Here is a 17,211-nt window from a genome sequence, read left to right on the forward strand (position 1 = left end):
ATGAGTTCTAGGCCAATAACATTTATATTTTTCTAAAAAAAATAAAAAAATAACTCTACAATAAACTTATATACGTAGGCTATGGTAACTATTACCCAGTGATCTTGATTGTCTTGCATGGGGCACTACTTAGGCACAACATTGTGCATCAAGAAGAGATTTTTGGCTGAAATGTTCCTATTTGTGGTTTTAAGACAGGTATAAAAGAACCATTCCATCAGCCTTTTCTTTGTAATGTATTATGAACTTAAGGTAAATGACATTTGAGTATGAAATACAAAGGAAAATACAAAGAGGTATCAAATTTGAGGACTGTAAGGAACTTTTTGGGGTGCTATAATAAATGTTAGTATCAATTAAAATTGAGGACATCCTATTCAATACTTTTACCTATTCAATACTTTTAAGGAAGAGATACCCACGTGATGGTCGAGTTATGGATGTAATCATGTGACATCCTGTTCCAGTTATTTTTAACCATTAACAAAGCTGTGACTTGCCTTTTATTAAAGTACAAAGTGTTCAGTTTTTATATTGAACTGTAGATATGTCATTTAAAAGACATCTTCAGACTTCAAAAATAAAATTCCATAGCAGAAGGATGACACATACGGAGCTGATCACAGAACACTGGTTCAATAAAGCCAGAATCACATCATTTGCCAGAAGCTGACCTCATTTCTGCATCCTTCAAAACAATACAAGTACAGTTTTGCAGTATGTTTGAGAGGGGCAGTGACATATGTATTGTGCTTTTGCTTATTTCATCATAGTTCAGTTATGATTTAATTAATTTTATTCTGTTTGTCCTTAAATGCAGTCATATTTATTGGCATTTGGAGTCTTTAATTTGCAGGTAGAGAATGTTAGCTATAGTTAAGGCTGCATGCATTTGTCAGGGCCATGAATTTCATGACTAAAATCAAGATTTTAGGCTTAACAATTAGTGACTTTTTAACAAAATGATGAAGATTCCTTCAAATATTTTTTACAAAACTGGCTATTTGACCTCCTGCCCATTTGACCTTCTGCCTTGACCACTACCCATGAAAAACAAAACAGCTGTAGCTATAACAGAGAAGAGTTGGTCAAGGCTATCCAAAAGTTACTCATAAATTTAGCTATCAGATCTCATAGCTGGGAAGGACATCTTTTCTCTCTGGCTAGGCACAGACATTCAAAAAGCTGGAGCCTGAATTGATTCAACCATCGCAGGTTAGTCTAATCTGCAGAGAGTGAACCAGTTTGTAACAGAACAGACATGAGGACACATGCCTGAAGTTGCTCAGGCCAGGAGCTGGGGGTACTATACTGAGCCCTCGGCTGCAGAGAAGCTGTGGGGAGGGGGGCATGGCCAGTCCAGGCTGAACTGGCTAGGGAGGGGTTTAATTCCCCCATCCCTGTCTCAGAAGTAGGAATCTGAGCTGAGTCTCCTGGTTGCTCCCCCCTCCTGCTGCAGCACTACACACCAGGGCCCCTGAGGTAGAGGGGGCAGGGAGGGGGATTAGTTTCCCCTCTACCCCTACTGTCAGCTGCGGTAGAGAGGAGACTGGCTCCCTGTGGCAGAATAGGCCCCTGCAGTCCCCCTTTATGGAAGCATGGATGGAAGGGGAATAACCCAACAAGGGGCCCTATGGGCTGGCTGTGCCCCTGCTGGGCCACTGCAGTAGGAGGGGTCAGGGCACTTGGTGGGGGTAGCAGCCCATCATAATGTCCAGCAGTGGGAGCCCCTTCCCAGAGGGGGGCCCCGCTGCAGGGGGCAGAGATGTGGCGGGCTGTGCGTAGCAGCACCAGGGCCCAGAGAGGGCCAGAGCCCCCCCAGTGTCACCACTGCAGCCACTGTCTTCACCCCACAGCAACCCCGCCACCGAGAAGGGGCTTTTGCTCTGTCTCTCCCTCACTGCTCCAGTGACTAGGTAGGGGCAGAGCCAGACACTGTGGGCTGGGCAGATCTGGCCCCCAGTGGGTCACTCAGTCCTGCTGGGCTGAGGCACCACTCCCTGGGCTTGCAGTGGGGCTGGGGCTGCTCTGTGGCGGGACTCCTTTTCTCGGCAGTCTGGCCACAGCAGTTCCTTTGCTGCTGTCACTGGCCCCAGCCCTGCGGTAGGCAGGGACCAGTGCATGCAGCCCTGATTCTGCACACCCTGTGCGGGCTTCAGGCTCGGTCACCCAGCTGGGGGAAAAGCCCATCCCTGTTCCGCTGCTGGTGCTTCAAGGTGCAGCTAGTTGGAGCCGGCACTGGGCTGCCCTGTTTCTCCACCACATCACCCTCATTTCAGGGCTACCCCATGGGGGAGTGTTGGCAGCAGTGCAGACACAGGGCACTTTGGTGCTGGCTCTAGGCAGGTACAGTAGACACGGGCAGTGGGAGAAGGAGGGGCTTCCCCCCCGTACTGAGCAGCCATATCTCCCCCACTGCCACTGCTTAGCCTGGATGGGGGAGCCTCGAGCTGGCATGGAGCAGAAGTGGCCCCTCCCCTTCCTGCTTCCAGCGCTTCCTGCTGCAGCCTCCTGGAGCCAGCACCAGGCCTGCTGCCACCACTGCCTGTGGGGCAACCCAGAGGTGGTGGTGACACAGTGGACACACAGGGCAGCCCTGCACTGGCTCTGGGCTCCCTTGTCTGGGTTGAGCAGTGGTGGTGGGGAAGAAATTGCTGCTCAGCACGGGGGGGAAAGCCCCTTCCCCTCCCACTGCTGGTGTCTGCTGCAGCCACCTAGAGCCAGTACCAGGGTGCCTTGTGTCTGCTCTGCTGTCACTGCTGCCCCGTGGTGCAGCCCAGAGGCAGGGGTGATGTGGTGGAGACACAGGGCAGCCCAGTGCCAGCTCCAGGTGGCTGCACCTGCAAAAGCTGGCAGTGGGATGGGGAGGGGCTTTTCCCCTGCACTGAGCAGCTGTTTCTCCCCTGCTGTCACTGCTCAGCCCAGACAGGCAAGGTGAGGGGGGAGCAACTGTGGTGGGGTGGTGTGCCATGGGGTGAGGCACAGCCATCCCATAGTACCTCTTGTGGGAGGCAGGGATGGGGTTATCCCTCTTCCCTCCATGCTTCCATAGAGGGGGACAACAGGGACCTTTCCTCCCAGTCTCTCCTCTACCCCAGCTGTCTCCTCTACCCCAGCTGCCAGTAGGCGGTAGAGGGGAGACTAATCCCCCTCCCTGCCCCCTCTGCCTCAGGGGCCATGGTGCATAGTGCTGCAGCAGGAGCAGGGAGCAACTGGTAGACCCAACTTGGGTCCCTGCCAGTGGGACAGGCGGGGGTGAATTAAATCCCTCCCTGGCCAGACCTCTGCTGCTGCCTGTCCCAGCTCTGACTGGGGAGCAGAGGAGTGGGGCTAGCCTGGCTGGCCTGGAGCAGAAAGTCCAGCTGAGAGAGCATGCTGGACTGCTGGGGAATCTCTGGTTTATCTTAAACCAGCAAGGGGTTTGGAACAGACAATGCATAAACTGGTTTGAGCCAAATCAGTTAAGTCTGATGCTACATTCAACTAGATTTATCTTAAACTGGTTTCAGCCATTTTGAAATGGGTTTATGTGCACTGAATATCTATTCTGTTACAGGTTTAAAACAGTTTCTGATCACTTAAACTGGTTTATGTGTAACGTCTGTCCCTATCATTTTAGCCTGTATGTTGAACTCCCATGCAAATCAAAGGGAATATGCTTCTTAATAGAGAAAGCAGTCAAAATCTTTATCTGCTGAAATCTGGGAATAGCTTATTTCAAGATGATATTGGTTTGTCGGATCTTTTAAGACCTGTTTTTTTGTTTACTGTTTGCTGTTTTATATATTTTTATTTTTGGAATGTAGTGACAGTTTTACCTCTGTGTCTCCTCAGATCAAAGCCCTAAAACTTTGAGCTTTAATGATCCTATCTACAGTGCATGAGTAGCAATACAGTAATGCAACTCAAAAAAGTTTTGTTCTAGCATCCACTATGCCCATTATAAAAGCTGGAAGGGGTTGCTATAAGGCCAATGTCTTTTTCGTTGTTTCAAATTGCTGGAAGGAAATCTGATGATACCACTGGACATGCTGCTGAACTTAGAACTGGTTTTGTTCATATTATCTTAAGTGTATTGGGATGAATGTCTATGACTTAATAAGTAATATGTTCTGAGGGATTCTGTGCGTTAATTTCCTTAAGCCACTCTGACATTGAAGGTAGTAAATTCTTCAGTCCTGTACCTCATTAATTCTATACATGTTTTTGCTGCCAACATCATTATGCCATTAGGTTTATGTCTGTATAATAGAACATCTACCTTATTAACTAAAATAGAATAGCTGTGTTAAACTTAACTTATTAAAGTCAATATACACAAATTATTTATGTGTATCATCTGAGGAAGTATATTAGAAGCAGAATAAAAATGATCCTGAAACTTGACGCAGAAAAGAAAAATTGGTTCAGCTGGCATTCTCTAATGCTCTTGGAAGGGCATTCATAGAGCTTCTGTTGGATGATTGATTTAAACAACCAGATACCATCTCAACATTATTATAATAATAAATAAGGGGTGACATTGTAAGCACTAGCCCCCAACTATATCCTTTAGTGAGCTGGGTTGCATGAGTAACATATACTAGGGGAACAGGTAATTGTGGAAATAATTTCATAAATGAATAGAATGTCAGTTTTACATCTAAGTGTGTAATTTGTAGGTCATTTAAAAAACTTTATGCATCTGAAATGATCTATATTGCACTTACAGATAAATTTACAGGTACAAAAAGAAGACTCAGGTCACCTGAAAATCAGGCATTACTTCTTTGCAATTTATCCTGATTCCTGATTTCATGAAATCATACAAAATGAGGGTTGGAAGGGACCTCAGGAGGTCATCTAGTCCAACTCCAGCTCAAAGCAGGACCATCCCCAGCTAAATTATTCCACCAAGGCTTTTGGTAGCCAGGTCTTAAAAACCTACAAGGATGAAGACTCCACAGCCTTTCCAGGTAACTTGTTTCAGTGTTTTACTACCCTCCTAGTGAAAAAGTTTTTCTTAATATCTAACTTAAACTTCCCTTGCTGAAACTTGAGTCCATTGCTCCTTGTTCTGTTACCTGCCACTACTGAGAACAGTCTAGCTCATTTCTGCTATAACTGCTTTTACCAGAAAAGTGATGAAGGAAAATGAAAGTTTAGCAAGCTACCTCACATTTAACATGAGGTAAAATTGTGCATATAGGCAGTTACTCTGGGACAGCTAATGTGCATCATACCTTAGTTTACCTGATGATAAATATTTTCATGTCCATGTGATTGGATGGATGAACTGGGTTTAAACAAGTCAGTCTAAGTTCAGGGTCACAGTCTCTCTGACTGTCCACAATACAGCCACTAAATAGGCTGCTGCTCTTATAATTGCAATTAATTGAAATAGTAGCAAGGTATTAGAAATAAAGTATTGGTCTTTTGCTCCAAGGTCCTGATACGGTGACTTTATTCTCTTTTATATAAAGATATGATTTGTGTCTACAACAGCAGCAGAAAAGAGAGGGAGGGATGTAATATAATATGGAATGAGGTAGGAAATCAAATAGGCATTGGACTCAGGTCTCTGGCTTCAAAGCAAATTTGTGTTCCTTGTGCTTAGGGTTGTCTTAGTCCATTACAATTTTGTAGTCTATCAAACAACAGGGTAGATGCTCAGATACTTCAATGATTAGGGTCTTAAATAGATAGATATGGAGTTTGCGAGCAGGCAAGTGTAGGAAGTGGGACATCTTTCTTGTGAGTTTAAAAACAAGGTCCTTGTTAGGTATGGTGACAATATGTGCCGATTTGGCCGGGACATTCCAGGATTCCATAGGCTGGTCCCAGCCAGTTGGCCGAAAGTCCCAGGCTAGAGCCTGGTGGGGAGGTGGAGCGGCAGGATGCAACAAGCAGGCGGCCAGGCAGGCACCACTCTTCCTGTGAGGAAGCAAGGTGGGCAGACTGGAGCATGCCCCATCCTGCCTGCATGTGGCATGTCCTTACTCCCACACAGGAGCAGCAGTGAGTACCTGGCCACCTGCCTGGTGCATCATGCTGTTCTAGCTCCTCACCAGACTTCAGCCCAGGACTTTTGACCAACCGGCCAGGACTGTGCTATGTAATCCTGGATCATCCCAGCCAAACTGAGACATATGGTAAGCCTAACTGCTAGGGGAAATTGAGTAGACAGAAAAATATGGGTCCCTGATGAGACCTTGAATTATGGAATTCCAAGCCTCATTCACACTGTCTCTATATAACCTCACTCAAGTAATGAAAATTAATAGAAGATGCACAGCATTTTTCTTCAATGTAGTTTTGAAAGTTTCTGGGATATTTTGAAACAGAATCTGTTGTGGAGTACAAATGTAAGGTTAGTTCAAAGCCTTCCTCAATATTATCTCTTGTTCCACTCCTCAGTAATCCTTTGGCTATTGCAGCTTTACATGATGCACTATATCGCAAGGCATTTTTCAGACCAGAAGTTAGGACATGTGTCAACCAAAGACAAATTATTTTCTCGAGCTGCTCTGACATAACCTGCTTAGATCAGTTATGGAGTATGAGGGATGGAAGTCTTTCACCCAATACCCACATTGACTGACTCTCACACTCATGTACACAGATACAGCTCTGTACCAAATTGCCATGACCAATACCAACCTTTCTTAATTTTTGGAAAATATTTCTTTAAGATTTAAAAACAGAGTAAAGGAAATGTTATGCTTTATTATACTCTGGAAGGTTTTACTGTGAAACAATCGCAGGGTATTTCTCTCAGTCTCTTGAAGGTGGCCAAAAATACATTAAAACTAAACATATCTTACAGAAGTTTGATCCCATAAGAACCTAACTCAACTTGCAGAATGGAATAGTACAAGGTCAAATACATTCAGGGGGAGGGGAGGGGAGGGGAGGGAAAGGGTGTCAGATTTTCAGATATGCTCAGGTCACCCGTAATACACCAATATATCAGAAGCCTCTTAACTGAGATACCCAAACTTTCAAAATGTTAATGGCTCATTTCATGTAAATGGCTAGATGGAAGAATATGAGCATGCGGCTCTCCTGAAAATTTGCACTTCCATGTTTTTCTGAGTTGCACCTCTAAAAGCTTTTGACATATGCCAATTACTTTGTCTTTTAATCCTTCTTTCTTTCCCACTATTTATCCCCTCAAAAAGGTCATCCCTTTTTGATCCCTACCTGCAATGGTAATATACATTATTATTATTATTATTATTATTATTGACTCAGCTTTTGTCCCTAAGAAATACCAGGGTTCTGTTCTGGTGGATGACAAATGCTTTGGTTAGACCAAACATTGAAGGAAAAAAAAGATTAAAAGAATTATAAAATATATTTTGCTTTAGAGTCATGTTCACATACTTTTCAAAACACTATTGTATGCTATTGAAAATGCAAACACATTTTATCTTAACTTGCTTTTTCCAAATTGAATCTGGTATCTTTCCTCTTAGAGCATGTAGGATTTGGAAACAGTGAATTAAACTGCACGATTAAAGTAATGAATATAATGCTTTGATGTACCACATACTTTATCTTGCGCTGGTTGAATCATTTGAGATCAAAATCAATGTGAACATTATTCACATATAAGTGTATACCTGAAAAGCTACTGAAGTCCTTCTTCATATGTTGCAAACTATCATCCTCTATTTGCCTCTCATTTTGATAATGCAGTTCCAACTATGTCTGTGTCTGTCAAGCCATCTAATTTTACAGTTGTGAATGTAGAACTGTTTCTATTGAGATTAAACACACAGTTACTTTTTCCTAGATAATAAGGATTTCTTGGGTCCATTTTACTATCATGTCCCATCAGTATTTTTCATGGTTACTTAGCCTGACTAATGATTTCCAAATAACTACAAAAATTCACAAAGTATTTGAAGTGGGGCCTTTATTTCAAGGTGCCTGTCTGAATCACGTTAATATAACTATTTGACCTGTGTACATCCTTAGGCAAAATGTGGTCAAGCAAATAGTAGTAATATATATATATTACCCTGCATTAAATAGTGTTCATTTTCTTTTCCCTTTGATTCCAGGAAAGGAAAACTGCTCCCAACCATTTTACCTATCTTTGGTATCGTGTCATGTGTCCTGGGAAGGAATCTTTTAGGATGTATTTGATACTTGTAGAATCTAAATTTTTAATGTCATTGGACATTTGCTTCTGTTGGTCTCCATGTTGCAACCATAAGGTGCATGTGCCTTGCTGTGAAGAATGCTATTGATAGAAGTAAATTCCACAGAGTTTTAAGGAAGATATACAATTCAGTCATACAAGATTACGAATTAGTGGTGTTAACAACAGCTTTCTTAGCTGTATTGAATTCCTCTGTAGTACTACAATGGAGCCAAAAGTGAGAAAAACCATTCTGTGCTAATACTAGTTAATATGTTTGACAAAGAATTTATATAACTAATGCTTTTAAAATAGAATATTAATAGTCTCTCTAATTATAAATCTGCAAGGTAGTACAGCAATCCCGTTGAAGTCCCCAGTGTGGGGACAATACAATGCATTTTGGTAACATTTATGTTAGTTATATGTTGTTAGACATGTGATGGATTGAGACAATTACTTTCGTATTCAGTATAGTAGAGTTTTATATAGTCACTCTCAAATGATTCTGAATTATGGTTCCTAGCTGTATATTAGGGATATTAGAAAAAAAGTTGAATTTAAAGAGAAACAGACAGCATTAAGTTTCTTTAAATTTGCAGCAATATTCTATCTAGTTCATTAATTATTCTTTTCTTTATAGAGAAATCCTGGAAACATCAGGGTTTTTCTTAATCTTAAGGTTTCAATTCTAAATATAGATTATTTATGTTAAATGTTACGCTGACAAATTTAATTGACCGTAATTGTCAAAATTGCTGGTCATTAATTTATGTCCAGATTTTGTGTGTGAAAATATAAACCTGCAAAAGTGCCATTGTCAATTATAGTGCATTTGAAGTGACCTAATTAGCATTGTGTGATGAACCAACACATGGAAAAGCAAATGGGGACACATGCTAGGGACATAATTGGATGTGACATGAATACTAATATTGATTTTATACTATTTGATTACTTTAAAAATATTCCATACAAAGGACTTTATTTCAGTTTTGGTATTTGGGAGAAAAGTAGGGAAAGAAAATGAGCAAAAAGTGAATCCTTTTCATAATGCAAAGTAAAGCTGAGAGCAGAACACAAAGAAATAACAGGTGAAAACTTTGGGTCTTTTGTCCATCACTGTTTTTTTTTTTTTATGGGTGATTATAAAACAATGGAATACATCAGGGAACATAGTGGAGAATCTGTCCCATTTTTTTCATTATTTTGAATAGATTTATTATTTTTCCTCTACCCTTTTTGAACTTCAAAACATTCAGAACATGCTCACTGTTACATTCCACATGAATTTAGCTGCCCCTGGAGCAGGTTGAAAACTAGTATCATTTTTGGGAAGAGTTTCATTTTGCATAGGCTGTTGACCATTTTTGAAATGTAGGTCTGTGTGATCCCTTGTGTTTCTTCCACAAGAAGAGAACCAAAAGATGTTTTTTGGTGTTCTCTTCCCGGATCTGTAGAAGTCTTTCTGGTTTCAGCTGCAGGAGGAAAGGGAACAGATATTCTTACTATATTTTTATTATATATTATTATTATACTTATTATATATTATTATTAGGAGTAGTCATATTAAAGACTATTCATTTGTTTTCTGCTGTATGAAGTCTGTTGTCAGGTGTGTGTGGGCATTGGCAGGCTCCTGAGCATTCCTTGATGACACAGTGATATGAGGGGCAATGTGGCATAAAAGAATATGGGTGTTTCTCTTACATTTGGAGGATGTGTGTTTTCTAGCATCTGAAGCCTGTCTCTGTTCCAGGGGATGCAGAGACAAACTTCTCAATAGTGCAGTCAGCTAGAAAATGCAATTCAGTGGGCACATGTACATGTGCATTAATGCACTGTAGGTATAGCGAATTAAGTTTACTATCTGCAATAATAGGTACTAAATAAATGTGCAGTAACCAGTGGTTCTGTGCAGTAGCACTGGCACATGCCTTTTTAGTGATGCTGATGCGCAGTAGACTAATTCTACTGCACATAAGTTCAGTAGCATGGCTTTTGCCATGGCAGGCTAATGCACAGTAGAATTAGTCTACCGCACATTTAGTATCTCACATTTAGCCTCCTGTGAATTGGGGTGGAACAGGAAAGTTGAACTGGAAAGAGGTTTAGATCTTCCAGCTTCCTAACCTGTAAAATTTAAACGAGGGTTAGAAAGTGAGGAAGAGGAGATGAGGGAGGAAGGGAAGAGAGGAGGTAGAAAAAATTAGATTAGTGATAGGCAAATTACAGCTTCAATGTCCACAGTTATGGGGTGTATCTACATTATGTCATACTATGCCAGAGAATGCTGCAGCAAGGCACACTATATATCCTCAATGCATACCAGCTGCTGAATTGGAGGTATTGCAGCCACCTTAGGTGCTGGCCATGTACCAATAAGTTAGGTCTCTTGAGATCTAGATGGAGAGAAAGCTTATAAGCATATACCCAGCACTAAGCCTTGGTTACTACATTACTTCCATGTTGTGTGGTTTGTGCATGGAACAGGCATGTATGCCTCACTGCTTCCTGGCTTGGTACTGTGCACTACTGCCTGCTATGTAGACATAACAGTGCACTAATATAAACTCAGTATCTTATCTCTGCTTCCATTTTAATGAATAGCCAAATGCATTAAAGAAATTTGACTGAATTTATTTTTCATGAATTTTCAAATTAAGGTTCAGTTCTAGATATAAATCCTGAAGGCTGGATTGTTTCTTCTATCAGACATAGTTGTTAGACCTCCATTATTACAAAGCGAGAACCGTTTATTTTGCAAAAGGTTTTTCACAGACCTAATTATAACATCAAGTGGGGTGGTGTTCAAACTAGAATGAGTGAGAAATAATGAGAAAAACGAATCCAATAATTATTTAAAGCAGTAGGTGTGAGCTGCTCCTCTGATCCTGTCGTGGTGGTAGCCTGGAGAAACTTCAAAGTAACAATACACATCCAGCCATTGAGGACATTTTATTCTCCTATTCACAGTTTACTGCATTACAAAAATCCAGGAGATTTAGTCTGTTTTTCAATTACACTAGCCACTTACATGTGTAGAGCAAAGCCCTCTGTACCGTCGTGCTGGTCAACAAAAGACAATGATTAAATTCTAAAAAACATTATAGATGAAACTGCTACTACAATAGGCGTAAGGTAATCAGAGGTATAATCGCTTTCTGCAGGAAATCTGTAGCTGTAAAATGAACAGAAATACACATTGGGCTTTGAAGTCCATTTTCATGCAAAGATCAAATAGCCCTGTCAGATTTATTCTTCACAGTTTTGAAGTGTAAATGTACACTGATTCAGGGACAAGGAATTATTTACAGTACTCCATACTGAGCATGACTTTCATATTGAGCAAGTATTTCATAGATTTGACAATATTATGTTTAAGTGTTATATTTTTTAAAATTTATTTAACAAGGTAGTGTATATATCAAGATACTTACAAGCATTTTGCAGCCATTTTAAGGTATGTAATGCTTAACTGTATTGCAGAAGGTTACAGTGGCATTCTCAGATCTTCCAATGTTCAGGATTTAAAATGGAAGAGCATTAGGGGAGCATGCTTTATTTTGGAAAATGTTGATGGAACACTGACACGCAGATGTGTTGAATATTTATAGGCAATGCTTTTAATAAGTGCTATTCTAAACAGTTCCCAGGTTGCTATACAAAACTGTCATGTTATATCTCCCTCAGTTACCAGTATGAAAGAATGGGGATAGACTTCTAAGACAGTAGCATCACCAGCCATCTTTAAAAACACAGAAAATAACTGTGATAACTCAAACGTCAATATGTAGATGAAAATGTATCTTTTATGAGTAACCACAGTGAAAAACCAGAAAATGACAATAGATTTGATGAGCATACATGCATAAATTATGTTTAATTTTACAGAATACTAGAGTAACTATTAAAAACCATTGCATCAAAATGACTGGAGAGAGCAGGAAATAGTAGTAAAACAATTTTAAGGCTGTTATTTTTTTTCTCAGCACCTAAATCTTTATTTGGGTATCTGATTTAATTCTGATTTAATTCTGCTGGGCTTTCAGCTGAAATGTACCTACACATGGACTTTAGGCAATTCTATTTTCTGAAAATTTTAGCCTCAAATCGCTACTGTAAACTGCTGTAAAATGCTATCTGTGATTTTTTTTTTATACTCTTAAAAATGTCAATAAATTGAAGAGGAAGAGAGAGAAGGTATGAACAACAATACTCAGCTGGAGTTTGTGTGTGCATGCATATATGCATATTTTGTATCGAGCTGGTAAAGAAATGAATTTTATTTCTCTACCAGTGTTGATCAAAGGCTAGGGGTTTCTTTGATTTTTAAAATATGTCTGACTACCACTTCAGGAAAGTTGTCTAGGGGATTATTTAGCCAAACTATTAGAGAAAATTAGCAAAATTGAAAATCAACATCTACCAGAAGAGAAACCTCAGACATGCAGATGACAACTAAGGGTTCACAGAAAGGAGCTGGTTGAGAATTTTTCAATTAAATATTTTTTATTGGAAAATGTCAATTCATCTAATCCAAATGCTTCAAAGAAAAGGGTTTTTTTAATATATATTTTATGATTAAAAGTGTTTTGAAAAAAGTTTGAAATTGTCAAAATACACTATTTTGACATTAATGATTTTTTGTTTTGGAATTTTAGTCAATTTTTAGTAAAAGAATTATTTTTTTAAAAAAGATTGACATAAAAATGAATACAATATTTCACTTAACCTTTTTTTGATTATTGGTTTGTGAAATGTTTCAAATTATGACTGTCCCTCCTAATTCAGGATAGGAAGAAATTTTGAAATTTCTGTTTCAGAATGATATGAGAACCATTTCCCATTGAACTCTAATAATTAAAGTTCTTGCTTCCAAGAAATGTACAATTTCAGGCAAAGTCAAGAAAGTAATTAAGGGACTTGTCAAATATAAGTACACTTTAGGGAAGGAGAAATTCTTGTTCATAGAATGCACTATTGTTTTTCTCAGTAGACGGTTATATGACCTGCAAAAATAAGGTCAGTTGCTGAAGATGCAGTCTGGTAGATCTTGAGAATAATGGGCATATCTATGTGTGTAATCAATATACATGAATAAACTCCAGATTGTATTGCTCCTGGGAGCCACATCTTCATGTATACCTGGGACCTCAGCACGTTGAGATTAGCTGGAGTAGCATGGACTGGTAAGCGATCTACGGGGAGGGGTCAGCCTGCCAGCCTGTGACCGCTCCTCCTGGCTCAATGTGCGGTGGAGTGGCTGGCTGGGGCATGAGGGTGCTTCAGCATGGGGCTAAGCCCCAGACAGTCCCCACACTGAAATGCCCTTGTTCCCCAGCCAGCCATGTCAGCATCTGTGTATGTGTACGTGCTGTTGCAGAGTAAAAAACTCCACAGCAGGATTGTATTTCTATTTACAAGTACTAACCTGCTGCAGAGTAAATTAGTTTACTCCAGCCTAATAGGGGCACATGCATAAATGTGTGATGTTTATTGCACAACTAATTAGTCTATTGCATAGTAAATGTCTTGTGTATATATGCCCAATGTGAACAAGCCAGTCTTTGAGGGTCACTGCTGTTTCATGGTGCACAAAAAATGCTGGGACAATGCAATTCCTGGAAAACAGGAATCCAGATATAACCCCGGAGATTCCAAACAATAAATTATGGCTGCTTCTTGTATTGGGCTCTGAGTTTGGTCCTCTACATACCCTCACAGGGAAGTCATTGTTGCACCTAATCATTTCTGCTGGTGTCCTTTGTTTCCAGTGAATAGGATTTACTTAGATACTAAAAGTTTAATTCTGTTAGAGATAAGAAATTCTCCCTGAGAGTCATCAGGATTCATGTTTATCATTACTATTTGCTCTTATGCACTATAACCACTCCCTCAAATACCACTATCAGAAAGATGTGAAATAAAAGGCAAAGACAGCACCAACATTATATTTCATAGTATGATTTTTTAAAAAAAAATACGGCTGTATGAAATTTCAAAATCAAAATTTTAAGAGAAACAAGACATGATATGTTGAACTCTGCCAAAAAACAAGTTCTAGTTTTGTAGAAGCTACACAATGCTGAAAAAGCAAATTGTAAACAATAAAACTTTTCAAAATGTGTAATTTGTCCAGCTCTAGTTATTGCTATTTGGGACCTGGTGAGGGTGGTGAACATATTTTTCTGTAGTGCTGATAATTTATTTTTTAAGTTTTCAATTACTTTTATCAATGGGCTTGCAGAGATTGCAAAGTGCACCAAGACTCCATGGTGGGGTGCAGGCAGAAACTGGCACATGTGCAATTATCATGAGGGGGCATGCAATCCAGTTCTCTTCTGGCAGCCTCTGGGCAGGACAGAAGGGTGAGGCCACTGTGAGGTGAGTTTCCTTGGGGAGGCATGGTTCCCTATGAAGGCCAGCCTATCAGGGGTGGCCTCTCTGCTTGGCTGCACTTGGGTGATCTGGAGATTGGGTGCACTGGGAGATCTGCTGTTTGCCTGTAGCCTGGATCTGAGATGTCATGGAAGGATTACTGAGACTCATCCAAACCTCTGACTATCGCTGCTTATCCATGTGGGCACTAATGATGCTGCCAGGGCTTATCCTGAGCAGATCAAGAGTGACTACAGGGTTCAAGGTGGAAGGGGAGGGGGGCACAGGTGGTGTTCTCTTTGGTTCTTCTGGTTAAGGGGAAGGGCCCAGGCAGGAGCAAGTGTAACCTGCAGATCAATACATGGTTGTGCAGGTGGTGTTGCCAGCAGGGATTTGGCTTTTTTGACTATGAGATTCTGTTCCAAGAAGGATTGCTAGGAAGAGACAGGATCCACCTGATGAAGAGAGGGAAGAGCATATTTGCAGCCAGGATTGCTAACCTAGTGAGGAGGGCTTTAAGCTAGGTTTACCTAGGGGATTGAGACCAAAGCCTTGAGGCAAGTGGAGAAGAGATAGACCTGAAGGAAGTACAAGGAGGAGGGGGCAACAGCAGAGGCCTTTTCATTCTTCCTGAGAAATCAGGGCAATTGGCTAGTTACCTTAGGTGCCTGTATATAAATGCATGGAGCCTGGGAAACAAGTAGGAGGAATTAGAAGTCATCACACAGTCTTGGGACTATGACATGATTGAAAATAATAGAGACTTGAAGGGAAAGCTAGAATAACTGGAGCACTCTCATGGATGAATACAAACTATTCAGGAAGGACAGGCAGGGGAGAAGAGGAGGAGGAGTTGTTCTGTATGTAAAAGAGGTGTGTGCTTACTCAGAGCTTCAGTATGAAACGAGATAGACTTGTTGAAAGTCTCTGGGTTAGGGTCACTGGGGAGAGTAACAAGGGTGATACCATGGTGGGTGTCTGCTACAGACCCCCAGACCAGGAGGATGAGGTAGATAAGGCTTTCTTCAGTCAGCTAGAAGAAGTTTCCAGAACACAGGCCTTAGTTCTCATGAGGGACTTCAGTCACCTTGACTTCTGCTGGGAGGGCAACAAAGCAGTGTGCAGGCAATCTAGGATGTTTTTGGAGAGCACTGGAGCATTCCAGACAACTTCCTGGTGCAAGTGTTGGAGAGACCAACTGGGTCCATACCCTTCTTGACCTGCTGTTCACAAACAGGCATGAACAATGTGTGATGGGCTAGCTGGTAGTGACCTAGCCCAGGGATTTTGAAAGGGCAAAGGATGATTGGAGGACTTGTGATTCCTTATACTCACCAATCTGGTAATGATTTGGCCAAGGGGTTTTGAAGGGGTAAAAGATGATTGGAGAACTTGGGATTCCCTTTCTGTACCAGTCAGGCCCCAGAGACTCACCCTCCGTGTCCCCTGATTGGCCCCTTGGGTCACCTGGAGGGGGATAAAAGGGGTAGCGTGGGTTGACTCAGGGGAGACTAGAGAGGGACCACAAGGAAGGAGCTTCAAAGAGCTGGCAAGAGCTGAGCCAGTGGGGCAGGAACAGTTGTCCCAGAAGAGCCTAAAGGAGCAGGACCTGCAGGCAGCAGTTAGACCCTCAGCAGTGTGGCATGCAGCCAGCAGGAGAGGCTCCCCACTGGGCTCTAGGATCCCCTATGAGAGGCTGTGGCCAGCAGGAGAGGCTCCTCCACTCCGGCAAGGATCTGAGTAGTGACCTGAGAGGTTCCCAGCTTGGCTTCCAGCTCCTCCAATCAGAAACCAGGCAGCTCATCATGAGGCTGGGGCTCCAGGAAGGTCAAGACCCCTAGCAGACTGGAGCAGTGTCACCATTGGTCTTGGTTCCTGCCTACCAGGTGGGGGATCTGAGCTCAAGTCCTAGTTGGGGTGAGTGAGATAATAAGAAGCAAATCTTCTTGCAGGGGAAAGGGGCCATTGTGTTTTCTCCCCCTCCAGGTACCTAGGCCCTATATTTCCTTGTCATTTGACATTTTGTATCTTATGCCTTTTTATATTTCATCAACCAGTATTGCTTGCTTTGCTGTTTGTGTTTTATATTTTGTTAACCCTGTCTTTTGTCAATGATTGTAAGTGTCTAACCTTTGTTGAATCCTGCCCCCTTGGGGCATTGTAGTATCCACTATACCCTCTGACTTATGCCTGTTATGTTCCCAGTATTGTTCCCTCATTAAAAGGTGCATGGTTAAGTCCCCATTGGTGGTCTGGCTCTGCTCTATAGGGGGAGGAGAGTCCCTACACTTCCCACAGTGCTTGTGCACCTGCTTTGATCCCTTCAATTGGAGAGGGGGTACCTCTTGGAATACCACCTGGGTTACAGATGCATGCCCCCAGAGGCTGGGGGGGGGTTGGGGGGGGAGGGCATGGCAACTGCCTGCAGGTGGCAGCAGTGGTGTTGGCAGCGAGAGACCCCCCTCTACATGTTGCCTATGCAGACAGGGAAGAATTTCTGGGTGATGTGGAAGTCGATGGTGACTTGGGAAGCAGTGGCCACAAGATGATCAAGTTCGGGATCCTGACAAAAAGAAGAAAGGAGAGCAGCAGAGAATGGACCCTGGATTTCAGAAAAGCAGACTTTGACTCCCTCAGGGAACTGATGGCCAGGATCCTCAGGAGGCCAGTCTGAGTGGGAAAGTAGTCCAGGAAAGCTGGTT

This window comes from Crocodylus siamensis, chromosome 1 (assembly GCF_052110815.1).
Source record: "Crocodylus siamensis isolate JL-2025a chromosome 1, ASM5211081v1, whole genome shotgun sequence".
Lineage (NCBI taxonomy): Eukaryota > Metazoa > Chordata > Crocodylia > Crocodylidae > Crocodylus > Crocodylus siamensis.